The 16,381-nt window shown below is 39.3% G+C and overlaps 1 pseudogene; it reads left to right on the top strand.

The window, feature by feature from the left end:
* Positions 1-181: 181 nt before the first annotated feature.
* On the top strand, positions 182-15,480 carry LOC113073613 (histone-lysine N-methyltransferase SETDB1-A-like; annotated as a pseudogene).
* Positions 15,481-16,381: the final 901 nt, after the last annotated feature.

The following is a 16,381-nucleotide window of genomic DNA, read 5'->3' on the forward strand; positions in this document are numbered from 1 at the left end:
TATTTCTGCATTAAGCTAAAAATGCTAAAAACCAATTGGTAATATGCTTTTCTTTTTTTCGAGAATTATATTAGCTAATATCTTTGTATATAAAATTATAATTGTACCATAAGCTACATGTTTATTAAAATAAACCTTCACATAATAAGTATGTTACTCAATTCTTTAATTTTTTTATCTGCAGAGTAACATCCTAAACACAAACTGACTAATCAACTGTGTTTGGTTCATCCTTGCCGGCGCTGAGAAAAGTAACAGATGGCAAGTGCGATGGCTCTTCCATAAGCGAGTTTAACGATGAATTACAGGTGAAAAAAATAGAAATAGAATCTTTAATGGCCATTTGATAGAATGCACACGTGGAGAAACGCGTTAAACTACAATAATTATCATTAAGCGTTTTGTGGGTGTGACTAATCCTCCCGCGTCAACGTGCACTGGACCAATCAGAATGTCTCTTGTAGACTCTGCGTCCACCATCACACAGGCGCAGTAACATTCTGGACATTGTTTCCCTCCATGCGGTTTTAGTTATTTTTATTTCGCGCTTTTTAGTTTTTCATATGATGGTTTAAGTTGTAGGCTATCTATAAAGACGCTTGCTTGCAGCACTTTGTGCTTTGCAGACAAATAAACTAGCGGAATAGTGTTTTGCTATAATACTGCAGCTGCGCGCTTTTTGCTTTGCGACTGTCTTCAGGATTCAAACATACTACAGCAGCTGGGAACTGAGGGAAAGTTGGGGAACTGGACAGTATGTATGTCACCTCACTTGTGTCATTATCTTGCTTTACGCTATTGCCATTGAAAAGAGTAGCCACATTTGATATAGGCCTTAATTTTAGTCATATTAAAGGGAATGGAGTTATATAAATTATTGTTATAAGTTATACAAGGGCAATATGCATCCTGCATTCACACTATGTGCCTGTTCAAAAATTGTTTATGTACAAATATATATGTTATGTAGAGAGGTTGTAAAAATGCTTAAACAACAACAATCATATAATATTCCTAGGATCCCAATGGGAATTTAAAAAAATCCAAGTTATGGGCGTAGTTCACTCGAAAATGAAATTATCACATTACTTGATATATAGATCCTGATCAGTGAATGGGTGCCGTCAGAATAAGAGTCCAAACAGCTGATAAAAACATCACAAGTAATCCACATGGCTACAGACCAGCAATTAACATCTTGTGAAGTGAAAAGCGGCGTGTTTGTAAGAAACAAATCCATTGTTAAAGTGTTTTAACTATAAAATGTTGCTTCTGGTTAAATAAAAGTCTATAATCCATAATAACTCTTCCATACCTTGTTGACCACTCTCAACAAATTTGTTTTGAACTTTTGGACAGTTTTAAGCTGTAAACATTGTTTGAAATTTGCATATCTCTCTTATGATTTAGACAGGACTTTTTGACTAGAAAAAGCAATATTATGGAACACTTATATTTTAGCCTGAAGCAGTGATTTGAAGTTTTTTACATAACAAGGTGTTAACCGATGGACTGGATTACTGTGATGTTTTAATCAGCTGTTTGGACTCTCATTCTGACGGCACCCATTCACTGCAGAGGACCCATTGAAGTACAAGTGATATAAATGTCAAATTTTCTCCAAATCTGTTCTGATCATATTATTTTTGAATACACTGAGGGTTAATTTTCAGCTATTTAAATTATTTGGGTCAACTATTCCTTTAAACAAAAAGTAAAGCAAAACCTAAAAACAGGTATGTAGTGTGTGATGCACAACATGATATGAGCAAATCTAGAGCAGTAATTAACAGTTGGCCTTTTTCATTATGTTGCTCCAACAGTAAAGCCATGAGTAGCAAAAAAGATAATGATAACCTCCTCAAAATGACAAAGGATGACCTGCAGCGCTGGATCCAGGCAGAGGTGAACCGAAACCCTCATCTGATGCAGAGGCGTGAGCAACTTGCACAAGTTGAGGAGTGGGTGATGCAGAAGGAGAAGGATTCCACTTACACCTGTCTTCTGTACAGCAACGCTCATGAGTGAGTTCTTGTGTTTTTTAATGATTGATGACAGTATCTCCAAATCACGGTGACCATTTGACTGTTTTGTGTTTGTATCAGGTCAGTCCTTGAGTGTGAGTCGGTGATGAAGGGTCTTTATGGAATGCTGGGATTGGAGTACCGAGACGAGGATTCGGAGGAGGAAGGAGGGGGAGAACCACTTGACTTCGTTCATATAACAAATGAAGAGAAGGATATAGAGGAAAATAGTCTCTTTAATGGAGATGATGTTGTCGTCATTGATCTGGGAGGTAAAATACATTTTAATGGAAACTGCTTGGAAATATTAATATTGTAAATTATGGCTTTGTAATGAAAAATCATATACTGATGTTTTTTCTCTTGCAGCTGCCAAAGAAACCTTGGAACCAATGGTGAGAATGTTTATTTGGAAAATTTCGGTTATTTTGTGTTCCTTTTTTTCCGTTCTGTATATTTTTTCCTTTTCATTTCATTTGCCTGTATTAATTATTTAGTCTTTTATTTGTCTGTCTTTGTCTTTTGTTCTGGATTTCGTTTTTCCATTCTTTCTGTGTTTTTGTTTTCTTTTAGCTTGAAAAGGTGACGGTGGCCATTCAGAAGTCATCCAGACTCGTTCAGGACTTAGTCCATATGGTGAACAAAACCTCATCCACAAGTGCTGTATCACCATCATCATCTGACTTCACCAAAAGACCCTCATCAACCTCGACCCCTGAGACCAGCTATTCTGAATCTGTCACATCAAAACTGGAAATACCTGAAAACTCTATTGCAATAGTGAAGACCGAGTCTCTATCAAGAGCAGCTGAAATGCCCTCGCTTCTCAGCAATTCAGAACAAAATAAATCTATTGCCCATCAAAGGCCAGATCCTAAACCAACAATTAAGACTGAACCACAACTGGAAAGGAGCATTTCAAACCAACATGAAACTGCTGCTAGTCTTAACTGTCCATCCTTAAAATTAATTAAGACTGAACCTCAATTGATAGTAGTGAGTCCTTCAGAAACTCCACAAACAATTGCCAGACCTAATTTTGGATCCATAGCAACAACAAAGAGTGAGCCTCAGTTGTTGGTAATAAAGCCAGAAAGGACTTCACCTCCAAGCATTTCAGTACCTTTCAAAATTCCATCAATTAAGACTGAACCCCAGCCGACAGCATTAACTCCTGAAACGTCTTTGCTTGAAAGTGATTTTGAACAGTCAAACAGCCTTAATTCAGATCACAAAGCAACATTTAACACTGAGCTTACGTTGCTGGCAGTGACTTCAGAAATCCCTTCATTTTCAGGCGACTCAGATCAAATGGAAACCGCTGCCAGTGACAATACAGCAACCATAGAGACAAACCAGACTGAGCTTGTGTCATTATTGCCGAGCAATTCTGAAGAAGCTGTTACTCTTACCAGACATGATTTGGAATCCACAGATGAGAACCAAAAGCCAAAAACATGGAGCAAATCTGCCAAACCCTCTGTGCCCACTTCAAGTCCAACAACTAGATTGAGATCTTCAAAAAACTGTGCACCTGGTACCAGCACTTCCTACCCACAAAAGGATACAACAAGGGCGTCATCGCCTGCAGATAGTATTAATGAACCCTCTGACACAGAGGACCTGTCTGCTAGTCCTGCTGACAGTGATTATGAACCCCCTGAATCACAATCAGACTCATCGTCAGACAGTGATTATGAACCCCCTAAATCAAAATCAGACTCAATGATAGACCGAGATCATGGACCACCTAAATCAAAGCCAGAATCATTGATAGACAGAGGTTATGGACCACCTAAATCAAAGCCAGAATCATTGATAGACAGAGATTACGGACCACCTAAATCAAAGCCAGAATCATTGATAGACAGAGATTACGGACCACCTAAATCAAAGGCAGAGTTATCAACAGACACGACTAATGATTCAAGCAGCAATAATGCTCCTGCAGAATCTTCCAGTCCTGATGAAAGTAAGCTTTATGTTTTATCTATATAGCTCATATCACAGTTTATTGACCCATGCTTTAATTGTGTTACAGATGTATCTGACCTAATCTGTTACGACTAACCTTGCATTATGGTTTTTGTCATAATGTAATGGTGGTATTTGTCCTCTGTCACTGACTCTGTTTTAGGTTCCAAGTCTTCATCCAGTGAGTCCTCCAAGCCTTCTCAAGAACATAAAGAAATCAAACTCAAAGTCGGCATGGGAGTTTTAGGGAAAAGGCAACACAACTTGTGGTGTAAAGGAACAGTACAAGAAGTCCAAACAGCAGGTAAAACTGACCTATTTTTGTAAATCCACAGTACATTAAAATGAAGGTGAAAATTTAATGGATTTGGTTGCAGTTATGACCAGTCTCCTCTTTCTTTCCTCTTAGAGGATGGCCTCAGATATAAGGTGGAGTTTAAGAGTGGTAAAGAGATTGTGCTGCCTGCTCATCATGTGGCCTCTTTGATGCCTGCCATGCTAAAGGATTTGTTTATTGGCTGTCGTGTTGTGGCCAGCAGCAAAGATGATGAAGGAAAGGCCTCGTTTAATGCTGCCGTGCTGGTTGAGCTTCCGGAGCGCAAGAATCGCATGAGGTGAATTTATGTTCAAGGGATAGTCCTCTTTTCCTCAGGTCATTTGTTTTGTTTAATATTTAAAGGAACACTCCGACTTTTTGGGACTTTAGCTTATTCACAGTGTAACGATAAAAACTCCATACTCATCGGGAAGAAGGAGGCGGGAACCGGTGCACAATCAAAAACATTTTAATACTCAAAAGTAAATACCAAACAGCGCACCAGCTCCTCACGGACGACTGGTGCGCATAAAATAAAAAGCAAACATAAAATAATGTCCCAGGCCTGGTCCTCTCTCGTCCTTCACTGTAGTCGCTCCAGTTTTATATCCTTCCATCTCCTACGTGGGATTCGATACTGGCGGTGGGGCACAGGTGTAGCTCATCTCCAATAACTACACCTGGCCTCACTCCTCGTTCCCACGCCTCTCGGCCCCGCCCCACTCGCCACATACCCCCATCGCCCCTCGCAGGCCGGGGGGTACCCTCGAGACTGCGCTCTACTGAGCTCGCCCGTCCCTGGCAACTCGCTCCAGCCCACTGCCTCGAGCGTCCATGGCGGCACATACTTCGCCTGCTCGAGGGCACCGCGGATTCACCAAAGCCGCGAGGGATCTTCAGCAGCGCGTCCCTCCTTCTCCCGGGCTTCGGCACCACTGTAACGATACGATCTCCATACTCATCGGGAAGGAGGCGGGAACCGGCGCACAATCAAAACACTTTAATAATTCAAAAATAAATACAAAACGGCGCACCAGCCCCTCACGGACGACTGGTGCGCATAAATAAAAAGCAAACACATAAAATAATGTCCCAGGCCTGGTCCTCTCTCGTCCTTCACTGTAGTCGCTCCAGTTTTATATCCTTCCATCTCCTACTTGGGACTAGATACTGGCGGTGGGGCACAGGTGTAGCTCATCTCCAATCACTACACCTGGCCTCACTCCTCGTTCCCACGCCTCTCGGCCCCGCCCCACTCGCCACACACAGTATCCCCCAGAGTTAGATAAGTCCATACATACCTTTTTCATTTCTGTGCTTTCTGTTAGTGTTATTTGAGGCACCCACTGCTAGCCTAGCTTAGCACAAAGACTGGATGTAAATGGATACTGTTAGCATAGTAATCCCAATAAGTGACAAAATAATGCAAACATTTTCCTATTTACATGTCGTGATCTGTATAGTCACAGCGTGTACAAATAACAAGGCTATATGAGACAGAGACCATTTTTAATCGTATAAATATTGAGAACTATATTCTCACTAGGCGTAGGAGCACAGCTAACGTTACTCGGGCGGAGTGGATACTTGGGCGGAGTGATTAGCGCAGCACACAAGACGCGCTGTGGTGAGGAGCAGAGAGTTCGCTCAGAGTTGGAGTAATAGAGTCAGCAATTACTAGATAGTAAATTTATAGTGTACAATCATGGGTGTTTGCTGTATTGTAAAGAGCTGCGACAATAAACAGGGGAGACCAGGTAATACTATGATGTTTCATAGAATTCCAACCCAAAACGCTGACCTGATGAATCGATGGCTACTTGCTCTGCAAATAGATCCAAACACACCTGTAAACACCATCACGAAGTATTTCGTTTGCTCTGAACATTTTACTGTAGACAACTATTTTGAAAAAGTGCAAGTTGCGACACGGACCATGAAACGTGTGCTAAAGGATACAGCCATCCCATCGATAATAAAGACAAGACAAATTGGATCACCTGTTGCTGCGGTAAGTGTTCCGTTATGTTTTGAGATGACTAACATTAGCCATACTGTAACAGTGCCATGCTAATGTAATATAACCTTAGTAGTGACACTATTACGTGAATGGGGCTCCGTGCATCCCCTTTATTGTTATTATTGTGTTGTAATGAACACACTGCTCGGGATCATTATAACAAAATCACTTACTTGCTGGACAGCTGACCATTAGGTTCACTTGGCGTGGGGTGTTTCTTCCAGTTGATCTTGTCACAATGGAGAAAAAAAACGACAACTGCCGGGTATATTAGGGCAGAGAAATCTTCCGTGGTAGTGACACAAATATTTTGATTGTCATCAAGCCTTGACATTGATGGCAATACCCGGTCCCATTCATTACAACAAAGGCATTCTGTCGGCATATGTTGGCATGTTCCACATAGACAGCACCAGTCTGTGTTCGTTCTGATTCTCCCTTCGACATCTTGTCTTACAGCTTCCAAAGTTTGTAACTCCTCGTCTGTGTATTCTGGCTCAAAACTATATGGTTCTGGATCTTGGTTTGATACACAGTAAAATTCCTCTGAGTCTGACAATTCCTTTAAGTCAGCCATGATCACGAGTCATGTCTAGCTAGTTAGTCACTTGTTTTGTTACGGAACGATCAACAAGGTGTCTTGTGTGCTGCGCTAATCACTCCGCCCAAGTAGCCACGCCGCCAAAGTAACGTTAGCTGTGCTTCTACGCCTAGTGAGAATATAGTTCCCAGTATTTATTCGATTAAAAATGGTCTCTGTCTCATATAGGCTTGTTATTTGTACACGCTGTGACTATACAGATCACGACATGTAAATAGGAAAATGTTTGCATTATTTTGTCACTTATTGGGATTACTATGCTAACAGTATCCATTTACATCCAGTCTTTGTGCTAAGCTAGGCTAGCGGTGGGTGCGTCAAATAACACTTACAGAACGCACAGAAATGAAAAAGGTATGTATGGACTTATCTAACTCTGGGGGATACTGTGAATAAGCTAAAGTCCCAAAAAGTTGGAGTGTTCCTTTAATGTAATGTCCAGGCTGTTGCATTTTGTTTTGTTTTCAATATTAGTATTTAAAAAGTGTCTTATTTTCTTTATTTTAGTCATATATGGCTTTGATATAATAACTAAATCCATAATATCTATTTTGTTAAATGTTTCTATCAGGTTCTTAGTGTTTTATGATGATGGCCAAGCAGCTTACCTGTCACTTCCGGACCTTCGTCTAGTATGCAAACAATGTGAGAATTTATTTCTTTATTACTCCATTTCAGCCAGAATGTAATTTAGATTTGTAAACTTTTTTTTTTTCTTTTGCAGTGAAAAAGGTGTGGAAGGACATTGAAGATGAGACAGTTCAGTTGCAGGTTAAGGAATATCTTTGCATCTATCCCAACCCCATTGCTGTAGTGCTTCGCGTGGGGCAAGACACCAAGGCGATGCGGAATGGCCAGTTTGAGACATGCACGGTACTCCAGTTGGATGGCAGCCTGATCCAGATCTGCTTTAAGGTGAAAATGAATCCAATGTGGGATGCTAGATTTCTCTGTGAACCTGGTACTCGTCTTTCATCTGCATTTAACAATTGATTGCCTTTATAGCAAGGAACATGAACAACAAAAGGTCCTTCATGGGACTGTCGCAGAAGTTCATTTCATACATTTTCTCTCACAGTCAACTCACTTAACCCCACTGACAGATTTTAGGAGATTCTGATCTTGGAGATAAAGTTGTTGTTGAATTTTGTAGGCTGTATCACATTGATTCACCAAAAGTTGGCCATTTTGATTCTGATATATGTGGTGTTCCTTTTTCCAGAAAGACAAGCAGAAAGAGTGGATTTATAAAGGCTCAGACAAGTTGGAACACATTGTAAATATCAAGGAACGTCTGGCTAAAGATAAACCACAAACCAAAACTTTACAGGAAACACAACATAAATTGCAACAACCGTCTCAACAGAAAACGCAACAACCACAACAACAGAAAGCTCAACATTCCTTTCAACAGAAACCACATCTGCTGTCTCAAAAGGAAACGCAACAACCACAGCAACAAAAAGTGCAACAGTTCTTTCAACAGAAACCACATCAGCCGCCACAAAAGGAAATGCAACAACCACAGCAACAAAAAGTGCAATATTCCTTTCAACAAAAACCACATCTGCCATCCCAAAAGGAAACGCAACAACCACAGCAACAAAAAGTGCAACAGTTCTTTCAACAGAAACCACATCAGCCATCTCAAAAGAAAATGCAACAGCCTGCAGCTACAAGTAGACACTATGTGTTTCATGCACATCCTGCCTCTTTTATGCATGTTCCCAAATAGACATGTGCCAGTATTCAATTAAACCGTATTTTGGGATAATGAACATTATCGATATGACAAATATAAAATCCAGTATTATGTTATCCAAAAAACAAACAAAAAAACTATAGTTGTGTTCTTTTGCAGTTTAATCTCTTGAAACATTTGTTTTCATTATGCATTTTTTTTTGTGTATTTTATTTAAATGTTCAAGTTTCTTTTTATTAAAAAAAGTTGAGACATTTAGGTGGACCGCACATTTTTATTTATCTTTTTAATGTTTTTTATTGAATACAATTCTGTGTCAAATTCTGTTCAGATATAATTGTGACATGAAAGTCTGACATTACATGCCCAACTCTGTTTAGCAGGAAATGCCACACCTTGGCACAACACTACCTCCACCTTGACAGCGGTTGCCTCAGCGACTGTTACTTCAACATCTGTCACCTCAGCAGCTGTTCGTCCTGTGCAGGCGACCCGACAATCTGATACAGTCACCAAAACATCCTTTATTATGCCACAAAAGATGATGTCAGCTGCTTTCCAGCCAAAGGTCATCCTCCAGAGGATGGCTATGCACACAATAAAATCTGCTATAGCAAGACGTACCTCAAATTTAAGGTGAGTACTGGACTTGTCCTGGTTAAAGGAATGGTTCACCCAGGCAATCCAAGATTTGTTTCTTCATGGGAACAGACTTGGAGAAATTTAGCTTTACATCACTTGCTCACCAATGAATCTGTTACTCTTGGATGGTTAAGTGTGAATACATTTTCAGACAGTTTTCCTTTTTGGGTGAACTGTTTCTTCAATTATGAATGGTTAATCACCAACCAATTTGTATTGGGCTCTATGTTCTAGAAGTTCAAAACGACCTGCCACTGATGAGGAAGAAGAGTGTGTTTCTGACGAAGAAGACAAAGCAGTTTCACAGCAACACTTGCATCATCGCTGTTCTCCAGCTTGTCTGGATGGGGTGAGACCGCCTCAAGTCAACGTGCACCGTGGTCAAAATCCACTTCTTATCCCACTGCTTTTTAAGTTTAGGCGAATGACTGCTAGAAGGCGCATCGATTGGAAAGGTGGGTGGTGTTTGAGGAAGTTTTCGCCATTTGGCCTTAACTTTTTGAAAAAAGTCTCTCTCTTAAGCTCACTAAGGTTGTATTTTTTTAATAAAAAAAAAAAAAAAAATTGGGAATATTTTAAATATTACAAAGTGAAATTTTGTATTTGATTATATTTTAAAATGTCATATATTCCTGTGATGCAAATCAGAATTTTCTGCTTCTGTACTTCAGCCTTCAGTGTCACCTGATTTTTCAGAAATGCTTATTTTGTTGCTCAAGAAACCTTTCTTGTTATTGCCCTCTTTAGGTGTTTTTCCACATCTTCTACCGTTCTCCATGTGGGCGAAGCCTGTGCAACATGCAGGAAGTGCAGGTGTACTTGTTTGAAACATGCGGTGACTTCCTTTTTCTGGAAATGTTCTGTATGGACCCATTTGTTCTTGTAAATCGCGCCCGACCTCCTTCCACATCAAGCAGCAAGCCTCACCTCTACCTGCCGGACATCTCCGATGGCAGAGAAGTGTTACCTGTGCCCTGCGTTAATGAAGTAGACAGCACGCTTGCTCCTAACATCAGTTACACCAAGACAGAGTTCCAGCTCCAGGTGTTTCTATTAATACCAGCTCAGACTTCTTGATTGGCTGTGACTGCACAGATGGTTGTCTGGACAGGTATAGATTTTTGAGTCTGCATTTGTGTGGAAATTTTTTTGAAATTAGAGATGTTGCATGTTGTCCATTAATTCAAAAGATGCTTTAGACTAATGAGTCATCATTTGCTAAACATGGACAAAAGTGCCATTTGGTATGGATGTCTGTAAGGCAAGACAGTAAAAAGGGTTAGCCCTTGTTGAATTGAGTGTGTTGCGCCACTTTTTGCTTATTTGTTGTTGGTGGCCAATTTTTTTAACCATTTTGAAAAACCAGTTTGTCTGTGTACTGCATCTACCAATTCCTAACTGACAATCACAGTTATTGTGATCATAATTTTTGAGGTCATAACCAAAATATGGTTTTCCAGATACTTTTTTTTTTGGCTTGGAAATAATTATTTTGTAATAAATAATGAAGGGGCTGATAACTTGTTGTGATTTTAGATTACCAACAAGACATTATTTGTGTATATAACTTGGATTGAACATGGAACATTCCTGTTAAATTATGGAATTTGTTAGTAAACATTTTGTATTTGTATGTGTTACAGGTCAAAGTGTGCATGCCACCAGCTGACCATTGAAAGCCACGTCCTTGCACAGTGGTGGTCCAGTGGACGTTAGTGCTGGATACACACATAAGAGGTTACCAGCCACCTTGCCAACAGGGTTAGAAATCACCTCTTGTCTATTTATGTCTTATTCTCGTCTGTTACAGCAATGGATTTGCCCCCCCCCCCCCAATTTAGTTGCAAAAGTTTGTGGTTAAAATGTTTCAAGCGTCTCTTATGTGCACCAAGAATGCATTCATTAGTATAATCATAAAATGTATTTTAAAGCTGTGTAAGTCAAAGCTGAATTTTCAGCTTCATTACTCCAGTCTTCAATGTCACATGGTCCTTCAGAAATTAAATTTAAATTAAATTAAATTTATGGCATTTAGCAGACGCTTTTATCCAAAGCGACTTACTGAGCATTCAGGCTAATCAATTTTTACCTATCATGTGTTCCAGGGAAATCGAACCCCAACCTACGCAATGCTTACCACTTGATCTACAGGAACACAGAAATCATTATAATAAGCTGATTTATTAATATATGCTGATATCCTGAAACATTTCTGATTGTTTACCAATGCTGAAAAACAGTTGATACAGGTGTATCCCAATAATTAGAATGTCGTGGAAAAGTTCATTTATTTCAGTAATGTCAACTGAAATTATGAAACTTGTGTATTAAATTAATTCAGTGCACACAGACTGAAGTAGTTTAAAGTCTTTGGTTCTTTTAATTGTGATGATTTTGGGTCACATTTAACAAAAATCCACCAATTCTCAACAAATTAGAAAATGGTGACATGCCAATCAGCTATCATCTCAAAAACACCTGCAAAGGTTGTCTTGAGCCTTCAAAATGGTCTCTCAGTTTGGTTCACTAGTCTACACATTCGTGGGGAAGAACTGCTGATCTGATTTTGTTGTCCCAGAAGCAATCATTGACACCCTTCACAAGGAGGGGAAGCCACAAACATTCATTGCCAAAGAAGCTGGATGTTCACAGAGTGCTGTATCCAAGCAGTTAACAGAAAAGTTGAGTGGAAGAAAAAAAGTGTGGAAGGAAAAAATAGGCACAACCAACCGAGAAGAAGCCGCAGCCTTATGAGGATTGTCAAGCAAAATCGATTGAAGAATTTGAGTGAACTTCACGGAATGGACTGAGGCTGGGTCAAGGCATACAGACGTGTCAAGGAATTTGGCTACAGTTGTCGTATTCCTCTTGTTAAGCCACTCCTGTACCACAGACAACGTCAGAGGTGTCTTACCTGGGCTAAAGAGAAGAACTGGACTGTTGCCTAGTGGTCCAAGTCCTCTTTTTAGATGAGAGCAAGTTTTGGATTTCATTTGGAAACCAAGGTCCTAGAGTCTGGAGGAAGGGTGGAGATTAGCCCAAGTTGCTTGAAGTCCAGTGTTAAGTTTCCAACAGTCTGTGATGATTTGGGGTGCAATTGTCAATCTACTGGTGTTGGTCCATTGTGTTTTTTTATAAAAACCAATGTCACTGCACCCCGATTACCAAGAAATTTTTGGAGCACTTCATGCTTCCTGCTGCTGACCAGCTTTTAAAGATGCTGATTTCATTTTCCAGCAGGATTGGGCACCTGCCCACACTGCCAAAAGCACCAAAATGTTGGTTAAATGACCGTGGTGTTGGTGTACTTGACTGGTCAGCAAACCTCACCAGACCTGAACCCCAGAGAGAATCTATGGGCTATTGTCAAGAGGAAGGATGAGAAAACAAGAGACCAAAAAATGCAGATGAGCTGAGGCCACTGTTAAAGAAACCTGGGCTTCCATACCACCTCAAGCAGTTGCCACATACTGATCACCTCCATGCCACGCTGAATCGAGGCAGTAATTAAAGCAAAAGGAGCCCCTACCAAGTATTAAGTAAATGTACAGTAAATGAACATACTTTCCAGAGCCCAACAATTCACTAAAAAATTTGTTTTTATTGGTCTTTATGAAGTATTCTGTTTTGTTAAGATTGGTGGGTTTTTGTTAAATGTGAGCCAAAAATCATGACAATTAAAAGAACCAAAGACTTAAACTACTTCAGTCTGTGTGCATTGAATTTAGTACATGAGCTTCTAAATTTTAGTTGAATTACTGAAATAAATGAACTTTTCCATCACATCCTAATTTGAGATGCACCTGTAAAAAAAATTTTTTTCAGGACTCTATTGATGGATGGTAAATTCAAAAGTACATTGTTGAAATAATTTAAATATTTACCTTGCTGAATAAAAGTATCAAATTCTTTCAGAAAAGAAAGGAAAACTCACTAACCCCAAACTTTTTAAACGGTAGTGTATAACCTTTCTAACCAGAAAAATGTCATTACACTTCCACTTGCATCCCTGTAGGGTGTATGATGTGTAACCCTCTGTGCCGCTGTGATCGCGAGAAACATGCAGCAACAGGCTGGTCCAGCACGGTCTGCAGCTGCGGCTGGAGCTCTTCATGACGCAGCACAAGGGATGGGGCATCCGCTTGCAAAGATGATGTAGCCAAGGGCACATTCGTGTGTGTTTTCACTGGTAAGTGAACATTACATTTGAGTTCTTTTAAATGCAGCAAAATTCCTCCCATCACCTCCATCTATCTCCTCACAGGTAAAATAGTAAATGAAGACCGAATGAATGAGGATGACACCGTGTCCCGGCAATGACTATTTGGCCAACCTTGACTTCATTGAGGGTGTGGAGAAACTGAAAGAGGGTTATGAGAGCGAGCGTACTGCTCGGACACAGAGGTTGAAAGCAACAAGGAAGACCATCACTATGAAAACAGGGCCGTTGTGGAAAAACACTCTCTACCAAGAAGACTCTAGCAGTTGTGAAGGTGTGTGGGTGTGTCTGTGTATATATTCAACTTATGACCATTTGAGCATGTTGGCCAAACAATTGCATGTCTTTCACTTCTGTTGCACGTTGAAATATTTTATGTTGCTTTTCATAGAAAGAGAAGAACCTATGGAGCTGGACAAGAACAAGAAGAATGGAAGGTAAGATGCAGTGTTATATTAGTACTTTTTTTCTATACTAATAATGTTTTGAATTAGCTTTTATTTATATATTACCAATTTTAATTTAATTATTATTTTAATTTCTTTTTTATATATTACTACTTGGGTTTAATTTATTTTTATTTCAGTTTTAGGTTTTAGTTTTTTATTATTTCCTGTTTACCATTTAGTAATTTAGTTCTTATTTCAGTTAGTTGCCAAGGCACCATTTCTAAATTGAATTTAGTTCAGTTTTCATCTAATATTTTTATTTCATTTCAGTTAAACATGTTTTTAATCTTCATGTTTTGCATGCTTTTTTGGTGATGGGAAAAGTACATAATTATTAGTAACTAATAAGACAGAATGAATGTGTTTTTTTTGTACCTGTCCTCTTTACCTGTTCAGTGAGTCGCACATCCTCGCATGAGAAAATACTATGCCATAAGCCACACAAAGCCTCTAAAGATGCTCAGGAGAAAGTGACCAACCAAATGAGAGAGAACGGTCCGTTTCCATTCTCTTGATTCAAAATTTCTGTTACTTATTTTAGTGAATTTGCTAATTCTATAATTTGTGTCTACGGGTCAAGAAACCTCAGGTTCAAAGCGTTGCTTCGCCAGAAAGTCAGTCCAGGGAAGAGTAACACCACTAGTAACCACGGAGAAAACGAGGACTGCTCTAACTGGCAACAACACCCGCAGACTGTTGAACGGCGAGGAGTCCTGTTACGTCATCGATGCGAGACAAGAGGGCAACCTCGGCCGCTTCATCAACGTAAGCTAAACTTTTTGATTTTGAAGAAAAAGCTTGTAAATATTAATCATGTTCTTTGTTTGTTTTTTTACTGTTAATTCTGCATCTCTCTCTACAGCATAGCTGCAGTCCGAATTTGTTTGTTCAGAACATCTTTGTCGACACACACGACCTACGGTTTCCATGGGTGGCATTCTTTACCAGCAAGTCAGTGCCTTGATTAAAACCAGCTCGATTTTCTATTACAGAAACTGAAGTTTTACTTAAAAATGAGTGGTTGAGCTAAGTTTTATTTGGAAACTCTTGCGATTTTTAATCTTGTTTTTATAAAACACTTTTTATTTGTAAATGTTATATTCAGAAGGTTGTCTAATTCTGTTTTCCTCTGATCTCTCTTGACCAGGCGCGTCAGGGCGGGGACAGAGTTGACGTGGGATTATAACTATGAGGTTGGCAGTGTGGAGGGGAAGGTTCTGCTCTGCTGCTGTGGTTCTCTGCGGTGCACAGGAAGGCTGCTCTGATATACTGCTCTCAACAAAAAACACTAACACTTTAATAGAGGTGTTAACCTTGTAAACAGTTTCACCAAGCCATCAGAAACATAGCTGTGTCTCTGCTCTGAAAGAGCATTCCAATCATGACCCCTGGAACATGAAAAGAAGAATAAAATATATTCAAGTTTGTGTTGTTGCTTTTAATGTGTTGTTTGTTTTATTGTTATTAACCTCTACAAGTATTGTTAATCGCTACTTATACGATGTAAATAAAATTAGCAAATATCAAAAATGACTTTTTGTGTCATGTTTGTCTTGTATGTAAATTATTTAAAGTTAAATGTACAGGTAAAAAAAAGCCAAGTATGAAAAATACTATTAAAATAAAAATCACATTGGGGGAGGGGGAATACATTTTTCTCTTATGATAAAATTATATGTGTAATATAAACAATTGTCTACTGTGGTAGTCTCACTGTAGTATCAAACATAATAAAATAACTACAATCATTATTACTTTAAAATAAAAAAAGCTGAGTCGCTTTCAAATATAAGAACATATTTCAAATATTTGGCCAGGACTCCCTGGTAGAAGAGATTTTTATCTCAAGGGATTATTCCTGGTAAAATATGGGTTAAAAAAAAAATTAAAGAAGCTTTTTAATTTTTTCTTTTTGTTTTCTTTTTGTGAGGACATTGTGGTTACTGTTACTTGGTTACTGCACTTTTTGGGGATCATCATCACGGAATAAATAAATATTGCGTTGTTTACGTCGGATGTGCAAATAGCACGCGCGCGTATATAGACGGTTGGAGGAGGGACCGGATGTTGTTTTTTCTTCATTGGGCCGAGTAAGAAAATCGGAGCGAAGCGTCAACACGGATTTTCTTTGGGATAAACGGACAGGGCTGGCTGCTAAGACGGTGATTACAAAACATATATTTTACTGTCTAACACTTTTGGCCCCAATCAGAGCCGAATTACCCACGAACGAGCATCTGAGAAATGGCCCGTTGAAGATTAGAAGATCTCAAAATGGCCGTCGACGCGAAGAGCTGCTAGTCAGCTAGAAAATATTATATTTATCTGTTGTTCTCAAACGTTACGATGCCATGTAATTGATCGACATTGCTGCAAATTTTATAAAAATAGACGACTAATAAATTGATTCCCTGCTGTTACAATGTAAAATAAA

Source organism: Carassius auratus, unplaced genomic scaffold (genome assembly GCF_003368295.1).
Source record: "Carassius auratus strain Wakin unplaced genomic scaffold, ASM336829v1 scaf_tig00012509, whole genome shotgun sequence".
Taxonomy (NCBI): Eukaryota; Metazoa; Chordata; class Actinopteri; order Cypriniformes; family Cyprinidae; genus Carassius; species Carassius auratus.